A 21547-nucleotide genomic window follows, 5' to 3' on the forward strand; every position below is an offset into this window, starting at 1 on the left:
CTTACAAATGAAACTTTGAAAGCTAACTACTATTGGCTTCTAAATAATTTTTCTAGAGGATAAATGAGTTAAGTTGAGAAAAGTCATAGTTAGATACCTGAAATAATATTAAAATCTTTGAAATCCTTGATGGTGGATTGGGCATTTGGCTGGTGGATAAAATGCCTGGATTCCATATCACTATGCTGTAGTTTGACTCCTTGCTCCCATTCCTGACTCTAGCTTTCCACCAGTGCAGACGTGGGGAAACAGCTGATGGTTCAAGTAGTCAGGTTCTTGATGCCTATGTGGGAGACCTGCATTGAGTTTTATTTCCTGGCAGCAGCCGTGCCCTAGTCTTGCCCACTGCATGCACTTAAGGATTGAACAAGTAAATTGGAGTGCTGTCTCTCTGTCTCTTAGTTTCCTTATTTGTATAATGAGCACATTAATAGAACATGCTTCATTGTGTTTTTCCGAAAATTAATGATTTTTAATACAGTGCTTTGTATATAGTGAATGCTAAATAGATGCTAGGCATTTCTGTTACCTCCACTTAGCCGATGAGGAAACAGAGATTCAATTGATTAAGTGTCTTTCCTATGTCCTCACATTACAAATGAGCAGAATCAGAATCTGTTAGGTTCTGCCTAATTTTAAAATTCATACTCTTTATCCTACAACAAATATTCTTTCACATTCTGCTGATCCAATTTGCTCATTCACTGAGTTATTTTCTTTATGCCCTCATATACCTGATGCCTAAAGAATGGTTTAATTGTGACTTAAAATAAAACAATCTTTATCTGAAAAGATTTGAAATGTACTTCTACTTGTTTCATTGTAAAATAAAACTTGAGACTCTTAGAAGGGTGTCAATGTGATGATGAAATTGTAGAGGAATGATTTTAATATAACTTACCTTAAACATAATTCTTAGGATCTGGTAAATATGTGCATGAAACTTGCATATCAACAATTTGAAGTCACATTAAGTGATAAATTATATAATGATTTTGCACATACTTTTATTGGAATTTATAAATTTAGATCATTTCACCCTTACAAAAACTTTGCAAGTTATATCAATGAAGAATTTCTGGACACTAATGAAATGAAGACTCAAGGTTATGGCAATATTACAGAACATACATATGATTGAGCAGAATTTGAACTCAGTCCACCTAAAAGGAAGGCATGTACTCTCTTAGGCATCACTACCCAGCCCAAGTACTTCTAATATCAAATAAGTTCCAAGACAGGTGCCTTTTTCCCCCTTCCAACTGACATTTACTTCAAAACCAAATAGATCAGTGACATTTGAAATAAAGAGCAGTTGTTGTTTTTATGCCAGACATGATGGTTTTTTAAATGTTGACATAATGGAGACTGACTAGTGAGGGCAAACAGTTGTTATTGCAAGGGATCCAGAGTGTATTAGTGTATGTCAGACAAGGCTTCAACTGCATGGGCTCTGTGTTGCCACCAGCAGAAACAAACTATGGCATAAACAAATTAATTCGGAATATTGTTTCCCTGTGTTCTATCCACCTCTAAGAGAAGTGTCTTCATATCATCACCCAGATTATTCATAATGACTTTTCATATCTTCCTCCAATAATCTCTCGGCACAACTACTATGATCTTTATAAAAGAAAAGATTAGAAAAAATACTACTTGATATATCCTCACTCCTGAAGCTTGGTATGAAAATGAAAATATGATTTGCTTCTTAGCACACCAAGGGTTCTGCTTATCAGAAAGAAGTTTCAGACATCTGGCTGCAGATGATTCATAAACTTGGACTATCCCCAAAGGGAAAGAAAAATTCTCTTTATCAAAATGACAGACAGATAGACCTTTTTATATTTTGCTCTATGACCTCTATGTATGCCTCTTCACTTTGCTAATGCAAAAAACCTTTGGCTTATTGCCCTCTGTCAGTCATATTCTGGCTCAATTTATACCTGTAGTTCATCCCCTGAGACACAGGACTAATATTGGTACCAAAGAGTTGTTAGTTAAATAAGTAATGGACATCTCTAAATATTGGGAGGATATGATACAATATAAAAGTTAACAGCACCGATACTTTATTATCATCCTTCACAGTGTAGTTGGTAGAGTGTGGGGATTATCATTTCGGGCTCAGAGTCTAGATTCTCAGCAGTTTACTAGCTCTGTGTCCTAGGACAACTTAATTTCCCAATTCCCTCTGTATTTCTGTTCTCTAAAATTAGATAATTCGTGATAGTGGACAACTTTCATCAGTAAAATGCTAGCTATTTAAAATAAATATATCATTTGAATTTCAGTTCTAATTATGTGGAATTGGGATATTGAACAGCTTTATTTCTTTTTCATAAATGAAGAAAATATCACATGAAGGTAGGGTACTGATGGCATGTCAGAGTGAGGAGGCAGGCAAATGCTCAAAAGTCATTACATCGTTGGACAAAACTGCAGAAAACAATCTAAGAAACAGCAATACTCTGGGATTAAAGCAAAATATTTCAGGAAATTGCCGGCGCCGTGGCTCAACAGGCTAATCCTCCGCCTTGCGGCGCCGGCACACGGGGTTCTAGTCCCGGTCGGGGCACCGATCCTGTCCCGGTTGCCCCTCTTCCAGGCCAGCTCTCTGCTGTGGCCAGGGAGTGCAGTGGAGGATGGCCCAAGTGTTTGGGCTCTGCACCCCATGGGAGACCAGGAGAGGCACCTGGCTCCTGCCATCGGAACAGCGCGGTGCGCCAGCTGCAGCACGCTAGCCGCGGCGGCCATTGGAGGGTGAATCAACGGCAAAAGGAAGACCTTTCTCTCTGTCTCTCTCTCACTGTCCACTCTGCCTGTCAAAAAAATAAAAAAATAAAAAAAAATATTTCAGGAAATTGAAATGATTTTTTTTCTTATGAGGAAGTATGAAATTTCAGACAGGTTTAATTGAGGTCTGTAATGTTCTTGCCTGAAGTTGCTCCCTTTACCTAGTCTGCCAACTAATTGGGCATGGTGATCCGACAGAAAAGGTGATCTGAGAAATCCAGATGCTGGGAAAGCCAGCTGTTTTCCTGTGAAAGGCAGAAAATCCACAAGAGCAGAGAATGGGAAAAGTGTAATGACATACTAGACTAAGATTATTATTCCAGTTGAGGTCAGTTACAGAGCAACAGACTGACCAAGGATTTTTATCATGAAGAATTGGGAGATGAGATGTCTATAGATACACTTGATATGCTAAGAATATCTAGATGAACGGAGACTGCTTACATTTTTATCACATCCTGGAGACAATTTAACCCATCTATATATCACTATCTATCAAGAGGCAATTCACACATGTAAAAAAAAAAATGAGCAGTTTCAACAAGAAGTAGATCAGGAGGCCGGCATTGTGGAGTAACAAGTTAAGCCTCTGCCTGTGAAGCCAGCCAGAATCCAATTTACATACTGGTTCAATTCCAGCTTCTCCACTTCTGACTCAGCTTCTTGGGCCCTTTCCACCCATGTAGGAGAACTGAAAAGAGTTTCAGGCTCCTAGCTTTGGCTGGGCTAGCCTTTACCCCCGCAGATATTTGGGGAGTAAACCAGCAGATGGAAGATTTCTGTCTGTCTGTCACTCTCTCTCTGCCTCTTGCTTCCTTTGTAACTTTCTTTCAAATAAATAAATAAATAAATATTAACAAACAAAAGAAATAAAGCAAGGAAGACTGAAAACTTACGAATTAGAGGGTGATACTCAAACTGCATCGAGAACCTTCAGCAGTCATACACTGCACAGTACTAGGAGTGAGTGTCTCCTTAAAATCTGCTCTCATGGATCCTTATTTATTCCACCTTAGTGCTTACCTTGCAATACAGACGTACAGACTATTACTGGGAATCTGGATTTTATATGGTAACAGCAGTGATGGATATGTGGTTCTGTGGGTTAGGCCATTGCTGGGGAGACTCATATCCCATGTTGGAGTCCTTGGAACCGAGTCCCTCCTCCACTTCCTGCTACTACGCCTTCGAGGTGACAGATGAAGTCTCAAGTACTTGAGTCCCTACTGCCCAAATGACAGACCTGGATTGAGTTCTGAACTCCTGTTAGGCTTCAGCTCATTTCAGTGTCAATTGTTGTGGGCATGCAGGGAATGTTCCTATGAAAGGAAGATTTCTCTCATCTCTGTTACTATCTCTGTCAATCAATCAATCTTTCTGTAACACTGACTTTCAAATAAATAGTAAATCTTAAAAAACACAAGAATAATAAATAGAGTAGTGACACCAGCTAACACAAAGTGTTTGAAAGACAGATTTCATTAATTTAGTCCGACTCATTGCTAAACAAAGAAACAACAAAACAAAAACATTCTGGGAAAAATAAAAAACAGAATCTGAGCTTTTGCTGTAAAAATATATTATCTTTAATGTTCTTTGCTGAGTTTTCCTTTAGTATGTATTGAAAGGCAAGTTTGTCAGCAATTAATTTGATTGATTTATTTATAAATGTTTTTTTCACATTATTTCCTGAATTATTTACCTACATATAGAAGTCTTGCTTCAATCTTTTTCTTGAAGTCATCCCACTCTGTTCTCTTCTCCACTGTAACAGTTTAGAAGGTTGCCATTGATCATATTGCTGTTCAGCTGTGCAGAGAGGTTATTGGCTCTGTATGTGTAACCTAAAGTCACAAAGATTTTGTTCTGTTTACTCAGATATTTTATAGTTTTATGAAAGTCTTAGATTTGGGAATGTGCCTATTTTGAGTTAAATGTTATTCATCATATAAGCTATGTACTTAATTTTCTTTTCTGACTTTTTGTCTAAACATACCCAATTGCTTCTCCTCCACTTATAAACATCATTCTCCTTTTTCTATTAAGTTAACTTTGAACCTTTACCAAAAACCAGTTCCCATAAAGGCATGAGGATTTCTGGGCTCTATAGTGTAATTAAGAGGAATGTGGTAGGGCCGGCGCCGTGGCTTAACAGGCTAATCCTCCGCCTTGTGGCGCTGGCATACCGGGTTCTAGTCCCGGTCAGGGCACCGATCCTGTCCCGGTTGCCCCTCTTCCAGGCCAGCTCTCTGCTGTGCCCAGGGAGTGCAGTGGAGGATGGCCCAAGTTCTTGGGCCCTGCACCCCATGGGAGACCAGGATAAGCACCTGGCTCCTGCCTTCGGAGCAGCGCGGTGCGCCTGCTGCAGCGCGCCTACTGCGGCGGCCATTGGAGGGTGAACCAATGGCAAAAGGAAGACCTTTCTCTCTGTCTCCCTCTACTGTCCACTCTGCCTGTCAAAAAAAAAAAAAAAAAAAAAAAAAAAAAAAGAGGAATTTGGAGCCGGCACTGTGCTGTAGTGGGTAAAGCTGCCTCCTGCAGTGTCAGCGTCCCATATGGGTGCCAGTTGAAGTCCTGGCTGCTCCACTTCCAATCTAGCTCTCTGTTGTGGCCTGGAAAAGCAGTAGAATATAGCCCAAGTTCATGGACCTCTGCACCCACGCGGGAGACCCAGAAGGAGCTCCTGGCTCCTGGCTTCAGATCCGCACAGCTCTAGCCATTGCAGCCAATTGGGGAGTGAGCCAGCGGATGGAAGACACCTCTCTTTCTCTTTCTCTCTCTCTCTCTCTCTCTCTCCTCTCTCTTCTCTCTCTGTGTAACTCTTTCAAGTGAATAAATAAATCTTTTTAAAAGAAGAGGAATGTGCATTTGACATAATGTGTGTGGTATTCTATTAATATCTAAAATGTCAATTAGTAAAGTGTATTTGATAATGTTATTCCAGTCTTCCACATATTTATTCATTTTTGTATGCATAGAAGCTGTCACTCTATGTGTTCTTTTTGTTTTGTTTCTGATGAGATGTCCATAGTATTGTGGAACTTTGTGTACCTTTTGATTATATTTTCTTTACATGTCAAATTAATTTTTCAGAGAGAGCTATGCATTTCAGAAAAAAATACCCATAGATTTGTCTTATTGGTTCTGAGACTACAATGGTAGAAGCTGGAAATAACAAGAAAATGGGAAAGTTTTATTGTAAATGTACAGATTATGAATAATTAGGGAATTTTTTCTTTTCTCACAGGATGTGAGTTATCAGAATAGAAATTTATGTTTTATCTTTTATTGCTGACTTTTTTTTCTGTCCAATCTTGCAGAAGACATAGTTATTCAGTGGTCATAATTTTTTTTTTGAGACTTAAAATAATTTATTAGAGTCAAAGACCTCTAGCCAGAGTGGCATAGAAAGAGGCATCAGAGAGAAAAAAGAACCCAAAGCATCCCGTGGCAATGGGTTTTTAAGTACAATTTCAAAGGAAAAAAAACTTGACAATCAGATTGTCATTCAGTTAACAAGCAGGGACAAAACCCATCAAAATACATGATTTACAATCCTTTATCCTGTCGGTCTTGCTTATGATAAAACAAGAAATCATCCAGAAAGGAGGGATAGGTAACTTGTTTTCACAATAAATTGTGAGCTCAAATGCAATCACCACTCCCTTGCTATTCTCATGATAAATTTGGAGATTTGTATGGAAAAAGGACATTTTATTCTTGCTAAAGATAATTTTTTGTTTTTGGGGGGGTAATGGGGGAAGGAAGCAAATATTTTATACCACAAATTCCATTGATACCACTCTGATATTATTTAATGTATCTGAAAAGTGGAATGACAGAGAGTAGGAGAGAGGTCTTTACTCTGTTGGTTTACTCCCCAAATGGTTGTGACATTCAGGTTGAGCAGCCTGAAGCCAAGAGCCAGGAACTCCATCCAGGTCTCCCACATAGGTACAGGGACCACATAGGTGCAGTACTTGGACCATCTCCCATTGTTTTTCCCAGGTGCATTAGCAGGCAGCAGGATTGGGAAGCAGAGCAGCCATGGCTCAAACCATAGTTCCAATACAGGATCTAGCATTGCAGGTTGTGGCTTAACTCACTGTACTAGAGTGCTGGCTCCAAGAGTCATTCCTTTCTGCAGGAGTTTCCCCATAATTTACTGCCCAAAACATTTTCTCTTAAGTTTGATTCAGCTCCCAGTCTTGAAGGCCCTAAGTTTCTTCAGTGCTAAATGTTCTCAGAACATCTGAAACAGTGCCAGTATAAATCCAATGGAGAGATAAATAGGTACATGACTATGGATTTTGATATACCTAGATATAGATGATAGCTCATATTGAATCAAAGAGGATACCCTGAAGTGTGTTATATTTACCATTGATTTAAATTAATTTGAATATAATTTCATGAATAAAACTGTTTTAATAGTTTTTGCTTTAAACTTTGTTTAAAACAAATATAACTACCTTACTGAGTTTTAAGAGAAATTCTTGGAAATTCAAAGTTAATAGATTTCATGCAATATAGAAGCCAATCAAATTTATTAAAATTTTCTCAAAAATATCTTTCAAAATTCCTTGATAAAACAAATCTTATTTTGTCTTAGACACATCCGTTATTTCATTTTCCCCTCCTAACTCCAATGCTTAATTTCCAGGGACTTTTCAGATTCAAATGTCCCTTCATATTCTATTTGCCTTTGTTTTACTTTTAATATAAGTAATGTTTTTTTTTTCTAATATTAACAAAATTGTTAATCTTTCTTTCATCATGGACAATGTAAAAATTAAACAGACAACTTCCTCATTAATTTGATGGCACACTATATCAAATAGTTGTCCCCAAAAAGTGATCATGCATATTTTCATATCCAATGATGTTAAAGAAACAAGGAGATATCAAACAGAGCATTGCTCATGGAATTAGAATAATCCAATAAAGCTGCATAATATAGTTGTTAGCCAAAATATAAGATTACAAGAGAACCTATCTAATTTCTATTGTGATCCAAGGCATCAGTACAGGGTATCAAAAAGCCTGAACAATTCGAAATAGTGCTTACTAAATAGTTCATGATTAAAGAGTGCCTAGGCCAGGCCGGTGCCGTGGCTCAATAAGCTAATCCTCCTCCTGACGCGCTGGCACCCCAGGTTCTAGTCCCGGTCGGGGAGCCGGATTCTGTCCCGGTTGTTCCTCTTCCAGTCCAGCTCTCTGCTGTGGCCCGGGAAGGTAGTGGAGGATGGCCCAAGTGCTTCGGCCCTGCACCTGCATGGGAGACCAGGAGGAAGCTCCTGGCTCCTGGCTTCAGATCAGCGCAGAGCGCCGGCCGTAGTGGCCACTTGGAGGTGAACCAATGGAAAAAGGAAAACCTTTCTCTCTGTCTCTCTCTCCCACTGTCCACTCTGCCTGCAAAAAAAAAAAAAAAAAAGCCTAGACCAAATAAATTCTCATTAACTATGATTTGTTTTGTTGGAAAGTAATTATTAACCAAAGAGTGAATTTGGTACTTCTTTTTTGTTCTCACAACAAACTTTATATGTGAGTACTATTACAGTATGTATTTCACAAATGTAACAATTTTGGCTTTCAGGTAAGGTCAATTATCTGTTATTCCTGTTTATGCGTGCTATAACTAAAACTTGTTGGATACTGAAGACTGAGATATAATTAGAAGCCACCATACTGGGGCTAAAGTCTTGGCTAAATTTTCCACTTAGGTGACACTGGCAATGTATTTTGAGATTTAAGACCTACTGATCTATCTTGACAAATAATCATTTAAAGATCATCCATATACATCAATAGCACTTTAAACACGTCAGATAGTATTTAGTTAATAATCTGTTTGCCAACATCCAGATTATATACAAAGATCGAAACTACATGTACAATCAGAAGACATCTTTGTTGTAAATTATTTTATAAATCTAAAGTTTTCAAGTCAGTCTACTTTTACACTTCATTTACAGTTAATAAGACAGAAATCCTTTTAAACAAAGTGGATTCTTTACTAAAAAACAGGAAATCTCAGTGAAAATATTGTTCACATCTTCAAATACTTTTCTTGCAGCTGAAATAGATGATTGAAGAATGACCAGAGGATACTGCTTGGAAGAATATTTTTTAAAAAAGTTTAAAGAAGTGCATCCTGCAGTTCGTACCTCTAAGGTATGTAAGTCATACTACTTTCAATAAGCCAGACATGGATTACCTAGTCCATTCCTTAGGTTTTCATCTTTCTTCATTGTGTTTGTGCCACTTCATTATCAGTAATGTCAGTGCTGATAGCGACATTTGTGATCATCTTTGTTAACTGTGCATTTCATAAATCTATGGCCCAACTTCCTTCCTGTGCAATATTGTCTGTATCAGATTCTTAAACCTCTTTCTTATCTTTAACACTATTGCATTCATTTTTCATTAAGTTTCTGATTAATTTTATAAAAGCAAATTGAATTTTTATCATATTTAATTTTCTCATGAGATACTGTTTTATGATAAACAACATTTTCTCACTCTCTGTTAAAGTGTCTCTTTATCTTCCGAACACTAATTTTAGAACTGTCTCCTCAACTAATTGTAAAATTAGCAAATGAAAATTTTTATTTTCAGCTTAAATGCTTCCCATAAACTATTTTTCAGCACAAATTAACCCAGAGATACATAGAATAGAGTGTCCTGAGATTGACACTTTTAAAAATGAGTATATTAAATACAAAAATGTTTTGTATAAAGTGAGCAGAGGTACTTTAAATACATGTCATAAACTCATCTTGCTTCAGAAGTGAAATCATATGTTTTCTCATCTACTTCAGTAATATCTTCAATTTGCATGTGGCCTTTTATTAATGGTAAAATCATTTCATTCAAGTGTGTTTATATCCATTTGGGCTCAATATGTAAATTAAATAAAAATTTATAGAAAGCCTAGTTTCCCTTTCTCCTCACTCCAAATATCTTTCTGATGAGAACCGTAAGTTCATGCAGAGAAAACTAACTCAAAGTGAAAATAATTGCCATCTTATATTTTATCATTTAAAAGTATGTACATATATTGATTTTATACTGTGTCTAATTAAATCGTACATAAATTGAAAAATTTCAAAGAATTAGAAAATTCTGGAATTGCTATCTAAAATTAACACGGGCAAAAATGCCTTTTACATTCTCTTGACTTGATTCTTCTTCAGAGTGTTATTATTTTAAAATCTTATCTCTATTTCTATACTTTGCTTTCTGTTTCCCTTTAGACCTTCTCAAAGTCTACCATCTAAGTTAAAAGTTTCATAAATCTATATTTATGTTTTGTAGATAAGAATAAAATTAACAGAATGGAAAAAAATCATGTGGAAATCCCTATTTTTATCAGAAAACAAAATTTATTTTAATGGTTTGGTATTTACCCATTTATATATTTCTGGAGGAAATAGTGGTGAACAAAAAAATTATAAATCCCAAAGATAGAAAATTTTCATAGGATGAAACCAAGAATAGGTAACTAACCTTATGGGAAAATGAGCAAAAAGCAAACAAAAACCATGTATTTCTTTAAAATTCCATTAAATTTGCTCATGAACTCACACTCAGTATTTTAAATTTACACACACACACACACAGTGACATTGTGTAAGAACTCAAATTCTGGCAGTTAAGATATTCTCAGTTATATGCTTTAACAAGTCACACAAGGCCCATGAAATGCTCTTCCCCACTCTATTTCAGTGTGTGAACTTGACTTCCCAAGTTGTAGCACTGACCACCCTTTATTGATAGGGCATCAGGCTCTGGGAATGCCATGGCTCTGGCATTAAACAGGGAGGCTTGTGGGGCTGAGACTGGATCCCCTGTTCCCTGTAACTGTGGGAAACCTTCTCTCTGTGACTGTGTGAATTCTGTGATTGTGCAGTAGGGCATGCTATAGGGTGTGGCTGGGTCTTTGGGCAATCATTGTGTCTGGTTTCAGAGGCTCAGAATTCTGCCTTCACACTGAGAAGCGTACTGATCCTTTGTGTGGTTCATGTGCCTGTATGAATGAGGTGCCTAGGCATTGTGGACTATACCAGGTTGGTTGGTTCACCTTGGTAGAGAGAAATTGATGCTTTGATTACAACAACCAATGAAATTAGATCCTCCACCTTGCTGAAGAGAGAAGAGATTTATCACACTCAACTTAAATGTCACTCTATACTTTTGCCCCCCCCTCCCCTTGAGCACTGGCCAGAGCTCATTGGCCTCACTCACCATTACCTTTGGATATGAATTGAGGGAGCAGATACTCCACTAAGCTACAAAGGCATATTTCAAATAAAAACCATCAGAGGAGAAAACTAAGAAGTGTTTCCACAAATGCCTAAAAATAAATGTAGAAATATGTGAAATGTTAACAAGGAAGGCAGTATGATTCCCCAAAAAGAACACAATAACACTTCAACCTTGGAATGCAAAGAGGAAGAGATTGATGAAATCCCTGAAAAAGGAGTTCCAAAGAATGATCATAAGATTACTCAAATACACAGAGAAGCAAATACATGAGTTAAAGAAATCCAAACATGTCATACATGAAACAAAAATGCATGAAAAATAGATATTGAAGAGAAATCAAACCAAATTAATAGAATTGAAGAATATAGTATGTCAAAAAAATACAGTGGGAAACTTTAACAACAGACCTGATGAGGTGGAAGAAAGAATAACTAAGCCAAAAGACAAATCTTTGGAAATATCGTAGCCAAAAAACAGGAGGTGAAATTAGAAAAATTGAAAACAGTTTTTGAGATTTATGGGATACTATCAAATGACCAAATACATGTGTCATTGGAGTTACTGCAGGTGTGGAACGAGAGACTGGATTTGAACACCTATTCAGTGAAATAACTGCAGAAAAAAATCCCTAATTTGAAGAAAAGATGAGGACATCCAAGTACAGGAAGCAAATAGACTCTAAAGAGACATGATCATAAAAGATATGTAACACATTATAGGCAAACTTTCAAAAGTAAAACATAAAAATTCTAAAATGTAGACCAGAGAAATGTCAGATTACCTTCAAAGAATCTCCAATTAGATTGACAGTGACAGCTCATTTCTTATCAGAAACGCTACAAGGTAGGAGAGAATGGAGACACATGGTCTGAGTCCTAAAAGAAAAGAACTGTCAACCCTGAATACTGTACTCAGAAAAGCTCTAATTTATAAATCAAAGTGAATTAAAGATCTTCCCAAACAAAAAGAAATTGAAATAATTTGTCACCACTTGTCCAGACTTAAAATGATACTTAATTGTGTGCTATACTCAGAGAAGGATAGTCATCATCTTGAAAGAATATGAAAGCAGAATATTGCCCAGTAAAAACACAAAGGAAATAAAAAAAATAGGAATATTTATGGAAAAAAGGCAGGAGCAAGTTGTTACTCATCCATAATAACCTTGAATGTAAGTTGCCTAAATTCTCCAATTAAAAGATATGGACTGAATGAATTAATTAAAAAACAAGACCCATCTATTATCTGCCTACAAAAAAAAAAAAAAACACACACCTCACCAATAAAGATACACACAGACTTAAAGTGAAAGCATAATAAAAGATATTCTATGCTAATGGAAAGCAAAGAAGAGCAGATGCAGCCATGCTAATATCAGACAAAATAGACTTTAACACAAACCCTGTTAAAAGAGACAAAAACGAATATTATGTAATGATTGAAGGATCAATTCAACAAAAAATTATTATGATAAATGTCGTGTACTCAGTGCTAGGGGGTCTGGGTATTTAAAATTGATATTAATTTATCTAAAGACAGAAAAAGATTCCAATACAATAATAATGGGAGGCTTAAACACCCCATTTTCGTCATTGGAGATATCAGCCATACCCAAAAAATCCACAAAGAAACAACAGCTAATCTACACTATGGAAACATGGGCCTAATTGATTTCTACAGAACATTTCATCCCATAGTTGAAGAATACACATTGTTACCATCAGTGCATGAAACTTTATGTAGGATAGACCATTCATTAGATCACAATGCAAATCATAACAAATTAAAAACAACAAAATCATACCATGTATTTTTCTGACAACAATGGAATGGAACTGGAAACTAATAGCTTGCGAAACTTTAAAAAATATGCAAACACATGGAGACTGAACAACCTGCTCTTGACTGAATAGTGGGTCATAGAAGATATCAAAATGGAAATCCAAAAGATCATAGAAATGAATTAAGAAAATAACACAACATATCAAAACTTATGGGATACAGCAAAAGCAGTAGTAAGAAGGAAATTCTTAGCAATTAGTGTGTACATCAAGGAATTGGGAAGTCAGATAAATGTTGTAAAAATAGATCTCAAGGACCTGGAAAAATAAGAACAAATAAAGCCCCAAATTAGTAGGAAGAAAGAAAGAAAAATAGAAACGAAAAAAATTGAAACCAAAAAAAGAGAAACAAGAGATCAATGAAATCAATAACAATTTTTTTGAAAAAACAAACAAAATTGAGACACTGTTGGCCAAACCAAAAAAATGGAGGAGAAGATCTAAACTAATAAAATTAGAGATGAAAAGGGAGATATTACAACAGATACCACAGAAATAAAATGAATAATCAGGAATTGCTACTGACAGCTGTATAACAACAAACTGGAAAACTAGAAGAAATAGATTTCTGGATACATTCAAACTACTAAAAATGAGTGATGAAAACATGGAAACCCTAAATGAATCAATAACAAAGACAGAGATTCAATTTGTAATAAAGACCCTTCCAAGAAAGAAAAGTGTAGGGCCAGATGGATTCACTGCTGAATTCTATGAAATATTTTAAGAAGAATTAATTCCAATTCTTAAGTTATTCTTTTTTTAACTTTTAATTAATGAATATAAATTTCCAGTGTACAGCTTATGGATTACAATGGCTTCCCCCTCCCATAACTTCCCTCCCACCCGCAACCCTCCCCTCTCCCGCTCCCTCTCCCCTTCCATTCACATCAAGATTCATTTTCAATTCTCTTTATATACAGAAGATCAATTTAGTATGTATTAAGTAAAGATTTCAACAGTTTGCACACACAGGAAACACAAAGTGAAACATACTGTTGGAGTACTAGTTATATCATTAAATCACAATGTACAGCATATTAAGGACAGAGATCCCACATGAGGAGCAAGTGCACAGTGACTTCTGTTGTTGACACAACAAATTGACACTCTAGTTTATAGCACCAGTAACCAACCTAGGCTCTTGTCATGAGTTGCCAAGGCTATGGAAGCCTTCCAAGTTTGCCAACTCTAATCATATTTAGACAAGGTCATAAAAGAGAGGGTGAGGATAGTAACCAATGATGCTAAGAGTGGCATTAACCAGGTGTGAACAATTATACAGCATTAAGTGGGGAAGAGGACCCTCAGTACACACAGGTTGGGAGTAGAGCCATTGGTGGTAGAGTAGAGGTTATGATTACAAAGGAATGAGGCCCAAGTGCGCTAGACAGGGTCTAGAACAAAGGACAGAGTCATTATTAGAGGAGCTAAGAAAGGTGCTGTCTAAGCTACAATTAAGTTTTCTGATTGAGAGGCAAATAGAACCTGACAGAAGAAGTTTGATAATAATCTGGTGGGCTTTAGGCCTTGAAAGTTAAGAGGCCCAGACCTATCTATCTCTTCACATGGGGTACATTCTAAGGGAGGTGTGATCTTCCTAGGGGAAGGCACTCTGTTGACTTTCATTACTTAGCTGGCCTGGGAGGAGAGCTGGCCAGGTAAAGGCAGGTGACATCTCTAACAAGAAATTTACAGTTCTGCCTGCAATGTTGCTGACCCTGCCTGGCCGTCCCCTCAGCTGCAGTGGTCACTTTGGAAGTTGGGCTGAGTGAAGGGCTTTTCAGCTTAGAGCCAATAAGATCTATGGCTCTGACCTGGGCATCCTTCGACTCCAGGGCAGGTCCATTTCCAGTGATCCAACTCTTGGCAGAGCTGCCAGGGCTCTTCACAAGCTGACTTCTGCTGAAGCCCAGGCTTACCACATTGAAAGCCACTGCAGTGGACTGGCCTGTTGGGTCTCCTTGAGGGCAGATCACTGTACAGATCAGCCATTAATAGGCCTGCCACCCATTGCTTCTGATGCCTAGCTTTCTTTTCCTCCTGGTTTGTGTTAAAGCAGAGCAGAGGATGCAAGTCAAGGGAGTGCCCAAGTCCCATCTCCAATCTTTGGTGGCCTGAACTACAAGTCTATAGTCACAGGCATATTCTGTAGTAGTTTTTCTAAGGTAGACAATGCCCATGAGGAAAATTATATTCTCACTTTAAAACTTTCTTTCCCTTTGGTCTGAAAGGGAGGTTTTTTCTACTTACTGTTTACTTTGCTGATGGCAAAGTAAGTCTAGCTATGAGATTATAATTTAAGCTCTTATTTTTGCTATGCTATTACAGGAAAATGTTAGCCATCTCTTTTATAAGGTCTAAAGATTAAATTGTGCGTCCTACAGATTCCTTCATAATAGAATTAGTATCCTACCTTGAGGAGAATAGAGAAATGAAAGAACAAGTTGGGCTTAGAATAGAGAAATGAGGGAGCAAGTCCTAGATCGCTTGCTGACAATAGCAATATCACATGAATACTTAGCAAACCGTTTCAACCATTAGATAACAACTTAAGAAAATATTTACCAGAAGGTCCAATGCCTTCTATAAATTTTAAGAATCATGTATTTGGAAACATCTCTTAAATATAAAACATGGTGTAGTTTGTTTAACCAGTAAACTTAAGCACAACCATCTAAAATGTTTTTAGTTTCTTTCTACCAACAAGTATAAAACATATGATACAGAGATTCAGGTCACACAAATTAAAATGTATCTTTGATTAATTTTAGCAGCTTAAATTTATGGACAATCTTATCTATAAGCCAATTAAAATACAATTCTTAATAAAATTTTCCCATGTGGACTTACAATATGTGCACACATATAACATAACATAATAGACCAATATAGCAATTTTAATAATAGCTTTTAAAATCTTTAACTCTTTGTGTAAATTGTCAATTGATTTGAATTACTTTTTGTTTTCAAAAAGTAATTAACCATACTTTCTCTCAGTTGGTACTGTTAATACATTATTGGCTTCATCTGTTTACAGAGCAGTCCCAAAGTACTGAATACAATAGAAGTGGCTGGAAAAAGTCCATAGGAACCTATAGGAGGACAGCTAAACACAGAACCAACAAGGCTTTAGTTTTATGAGCAGCAAATCATATATAACTGTGGATGACAAAAGACTTTAAGTCGCCATGTTTAAAATTATAAACTCATCCACCAACAAGAGGCACTTGCTTACTTCATACTATTTTTGAAAGCACCTGTAGGATTTTACAAGTATTTAACCCTTTAGGCCTCTGGGGCTTTCTCATTAAGATAACTATCATGTCTAGTAACACAAGATCATTAGACTTTTTAATTCTCAAACATTTGTATTAGTAGCATTTTCCATTATAGAAACTTAAAGTTTGGTGCCACGTCACATCTTGACAGTACTTCTAATATAATCCAAATATTCCGATTAGCTGGTGTCTCTATAAGATGAGAGACATAGGTCCTTCAATTTTTTCAGTTGGGCCCAAACTGGAAAAACCAAAGTCCAAGATTTACTGGAAATTTTAGAGTCCAGATTGTTTGAAACTTTGATTTTTTGAATGCCTGTCAAGAATGCCAAGAAGGCTCAAAATCCAAAATATCTGGTTCAAATAAGACTCCTTAAAATCATGACATAATATAGACCAAATTTGATCATTGTTACAAGGTGATTATTCAAATCTTTGAAAATAAGCACATATTTAAATAACCCATAGCTCGGCCAGTGCTGTGGCTTAACAGGCTAATTCTCCAACTTGCGGTTATAGTCCCGGTTGGGGCGCCAGATTCTATCCCGGTTGCCCCTCTTCCAGGCCAGCTCTCTGCTATGGCCCGGGAGTGCAGTGGAGGATGGCCAAGGACCTTGGGCCCTGCACCCGCATGGGAGACCAGGAGAAGCACCTGGCTCCTGACTTCGGATCAGCACGATGTGCTGGCCACAGCGGCCATTGGAAGGTGAACCAACGGCAAAAAGGAAGACCTTTCTCTCTGTCTCTCTCTCTCACTATCCACTCTGCCTGTCAAAAAAAAAAAAAAATTAAATAACCCATAGTTCTTAATAAAAATTCAGCTGTTTTTGAACAATTAGATTTTAACAGACATCAAGAGAACATAATAGATTACTTTAACACATTGCTTTAACAGAGAATCAGATTTTAATTCTATGTCAAAGAGAAATTGAGCTTCCTGTGATCTTTTGCTGTGAGGTTTCCTTCCTTTACCTTCTTTCATAGTGATGACCATGTTTCTGTGTTTCTGTGTGTAAGACATCTTTAAGCATCTTTTGCAGGGCAGGATGAGTGGCAACAAATTCTTTCAATTTCTGTTTGCTATGAAAAGTCTTAATTTCACCTTCATTCACAAATGAGAGCTTTGCAGGATATAATATTCTGGGCTGGCAGTTTTTCTCTCTTAGTACCTGGGCTATGTCTTGCCATTCCCTTCTAGCTTGTAGGGTTTCTGATGAGAAGTCAGCTGTGAGTCTAATTGGAGGTCCTCTGAGAGTAATCTGATGTTTCTCTCTTGCACAGTGTGCTCCCTTCCTATTCCGCCATCTTGCTGCCACTTTTTCTTCAAAAAAAATAAGAAAAAAACCTATGGAGACTAATAAGCATTGTGTCTTAACTTGTAAAACCTTAACTGCTGAGATTAAGGGGGGGTTTGTGTGATTTTTGGCCACTTTTAGAGAATGGAACACAGAATATCTTTGTAAGTAACCTAACTCTTTCTTCAGAGCAGAAAGATATCGTAATAAACAAGGTTTTCTTTTTCTTTTTTTTTCTTTTTTAAATTTTTGACAGGCAGAGTGGACAGTGAGAGAGAGAGAGAGAGAAAGGTCTTCCTTTTGCCGTTGGTTCACCCTCCAATGGCCGCCGCGGTAGCGCGCTGTGGCCAGCGCACCGCGCTGATCCGATGGCAGGAGCCAGGTGTTTCTCCTGGTCTCCCATGGGGTGCAGGGCCCAAGGGCTTGGGCCATCCTCCACTGCACTCCCTGGCCACAGCAGAGAGCTGGCCTGGAAGAGGGGCAACCGGGACAGGATCGGTGCCCCGACCGGGACTAGAACCCGGTGTGCCGGCACCGCTAGGCGGAGGATTAGCCTAGTGAGCCGCGGCGCCGGCCTCTTTTTTTTTTTTTTTTAATTTATGTTGTCAAGTTCGGTGTTGGAAATTTGTTAGTAAACTGTAATTTGAATGAAGTGGTATTTATTGATGTTATCAAATATTTTATATTTATGGTTTCCATATTTTTTTCAGTCATTTGCTTCTATGTGGATTGCTAGTGAAATTTATCTCTATAGTTGCTAATTTGTCTTTTTGTCTTTTGTCTTTCTCTCCTTCAAATTTTTTGGGGTTTTAAAAATATATATTTATTACTCTGCTGATAGGTACAAATGTTGGGAAGGTGATGTCTTCATGATAAATTGACCCTTTTATTATTATGAAATAACTTGTTTATCACTGATAATATCTTTTGATTTGAAATATACTATATCTGATATTATATAGCCACATCCATTTTCTTTCATTTATTTTTAGTGAGCTACCTATTCTTCTAAACTTTCACTTTTTACTGATTGTGTCTTTATATTAAAATGCTTTTCTGTTGGCAGCATAAAATTGGGTATCTCTGATTTGATGATCTTTTACTATTAATTGTATTATCTAGATTATTTACATTTAGGAGTAACTGATTTTTTACATATAAATCCTCTTAATAGTTGTTTTCTCTATATCTCATATCTTTTTTCCCATTTTAATTTATATCTTCTTCAACATTGAGAACTTTTTAAATCTATATATTTTTTTCTATTGTTTCTTAGCTACATCTTTTGTCATTTTATCAGATGCTTTGAAGTTTTTAATATATATTTGAAAACATCACAGGCTATGATCAAATAATACTGTACTCTTTCATGCATATAGCATAAGAATTTTATACCAACATAGTTTTGTTTCTCCCCAATTTTGTTATTTATTTTAGTTTTATGTATTATAAATGTCATACTACATTATTATGGTTTTGCTTAACATTTTTCATTTGATTTGTGAAGAACTTTCCATAACTTGAAACTCAGTCATATATATATTCTTGTTACTATTTCTGGTGTTCTTTATTCTTTTATATTATACATGTTTCCATCAAGTGTCATTTTTCCTTCTGCCTCAAAAACTTGCTTTCACATCTTCTGTAAGGCTGATAATTACATATTTCATTATATCTAAGTCTGTTAAAGTCTATTTCATCTTTATGTTTGAAATATATGTTCACTCTATAGAATTCTATGCTGACAGATTTATTGCTTGAATACATTAAATCTAATGCTCTGCTTTGTTGCTTATGATGATTTTGACATGAAATTTTCTGTTTTTTTTTAATCTTTCTTCCCTTTGTACTTGTATTCCTAAAAATAACAAAATTTCTTAAATACTTAAAATTTTTCTTGTTATCATTGATTTGAACAATTTGTTCAATGTCTTAGAGTGTCTATCATGTATGAGTGCTTCTTGTGGATAGAGTTCATTGATTTTTTTATAGAAAACTTAGAGCAAATTATTAAATACTTTTCTTCTCATTTTTTTATTCCCTATGAGTACTGCAGTTACATTCAGTAAGATATATTGGATCTCTTGAAGTTGCTACCCAGTTCACACATGCACATTTTCCTTTTTAAATTCTGTTGTTTAAATTCTGTTATTACATTTTTAATTCTTTTTTATTTGTATGTATCTCATAAATATAATATTAGGAACATAGTAATTCTTCCCACTGCATCTGCCCTCCACCTACTTCCCCCACCATCCTTCTCCCTCTCCTGTTTGGTCTGAGAAAGAAAAAAAAAAAAACAGAAAGAAAGAAAGAAAGAAAAAGAATGGAATAAAAAATAAGAGAACTGTTCCTCAACAGTCTAGACAAGGGCTGTTCTTTGTTGCTGCTTCTCAAAGGTGATTTTGCTTTATTTTTCCCTTTCTCTTTTCCCTTCCTTCCTCCCCTATCTATCATTTTGAAACTTAATTGTCTTTAAAGAAGAACCCAAGCATGATGCATCTTTTTTGAGTCCTTAGACATAACTATAACTTATGAAACATAATAATATCCTCCATTGAATACATTAAAAGGAAGTGATTCTTGAGAACAAATTTTACTATTAAGTCTCATGATGCAACTCTTTTTGGACAGAGGTCCTGCATGGGAAGTTAGTGCACAGAAACTCTTGCTTATTTAGCAAGTAACACTCTTATGTATGACATTAGTGATCACCCAAGGCTCTTGACATGAGCTTCCTCAGCTATGGATGCCTTTTGGATTCACTAGCTCGACAAGGCCATAAACGAAGTGGAAGTTCTTTCCTCCCTTCAAAGAAAGGTGCCTCCTCCTTTGTTTGGTCACTTCTTTCCACTGGGGTCTCACCCACAGAGGCCCTTTATGTAGATGTTTTTTTTCCACAATGTCTTGGCTTTCCGTACTGAAATGTTCCCCCTGGGCTTTCCAGCCATACTGGAATGCCTTAAGGGCTATTTCTGAGGTTGGAGTGCTACATAAAGTGATTGACATTCTCTGCATCTCCTGTATGGACTATTTCCCATATTGGAGCCTCCACTCCTTTTTAATTCTATTATTATTTCCAAACACTTAATCCTGTTTATATGATCACTTTAACTCTTTATTTATTTATTTATTTTTGACAGGCAGAGTGGACAGTGAGAGAGAGAGAGAGACAGAGAGAAAGGTCTTCCTTTTGCCATTGGTTCACCCTCCAATGGCCACTGCGGCTGGCGTGCTGTGACCAATGCATAGTGCTGATCCGAAGCCAGGAGCCAGGTGCTTCTCCTGGTCTTCCATCGGGTGCAGGGCCCAAGGACTTGGGCCATCCTCCACTGCACTCCCTGGCCATAGCAGAGGGCTGGCCTGGAAGAGGGGCAACCAGGACAGAATCCGGTGTCCCGACCGGGACTAGAACCCGGTGTGCAGGCGCCACAGGTGGAGGATTAGCCTATTGAGCCATGGTGCCGGCCCACTTTAGCTCTTGATCATATCTATATGGTCACTTTGCCACTCATTCCTATCCATTTGATCGTTATAACATTTAAGCTGCTATTCTTATCAGCCAGCTTAAGGGATTTTGGGGTCTTATGGCTAGTTGTTAAGTTGTACCCTTAGAAGTAAGACTGTATGAATGTTTATAGAACTATACAGCTTTGCAGTTGCAAACTTCATACATTTTACAATTACAGTTTTATTATCTTCATGATTCTTTCCACTGTGCCCACCCTCCTACCTTCACTCCCCCCTTTGCTTCATCTTAATTTTCTTTCTCTCTACTAAGATCTATTTTCAATTAACTTTATACATATATGATTAACTCTATGTTAAGTGTAGCATTCAGTGAATCGTATGAAAGAGAAAAATATAAGGAAAATATTATATAGGAAAATATAAACATAAATATAGAATAACCAGCTGTTCCTCAACAGCCAAGAGAAGGGTTGTTCATAATCATTGCTTTTCAAAGTATCAATTTTGTTTCTACGTATTGTCTATTAGCTGCTCTATTAGTTATCACAGGTCAAGGAAAACATATAGAATTTGTTCCTTTGGGACTGGCTTATTT

Source organism: Lepus europaeus, chromosome 4 (genome assembly GCF_033115175.1).
Source record: "Lepus europaeus isolate LE1 chromosome 4, mLepTim1.pri, whole genome shotgun sequence".
Classification (NCBI taxonomy): domain Eukaryota; kingdom Metazoa; phylum Chordata; class Mammalia; order Lagomorpha; family Leporidae; genus Lepus; species Lepus europaeus.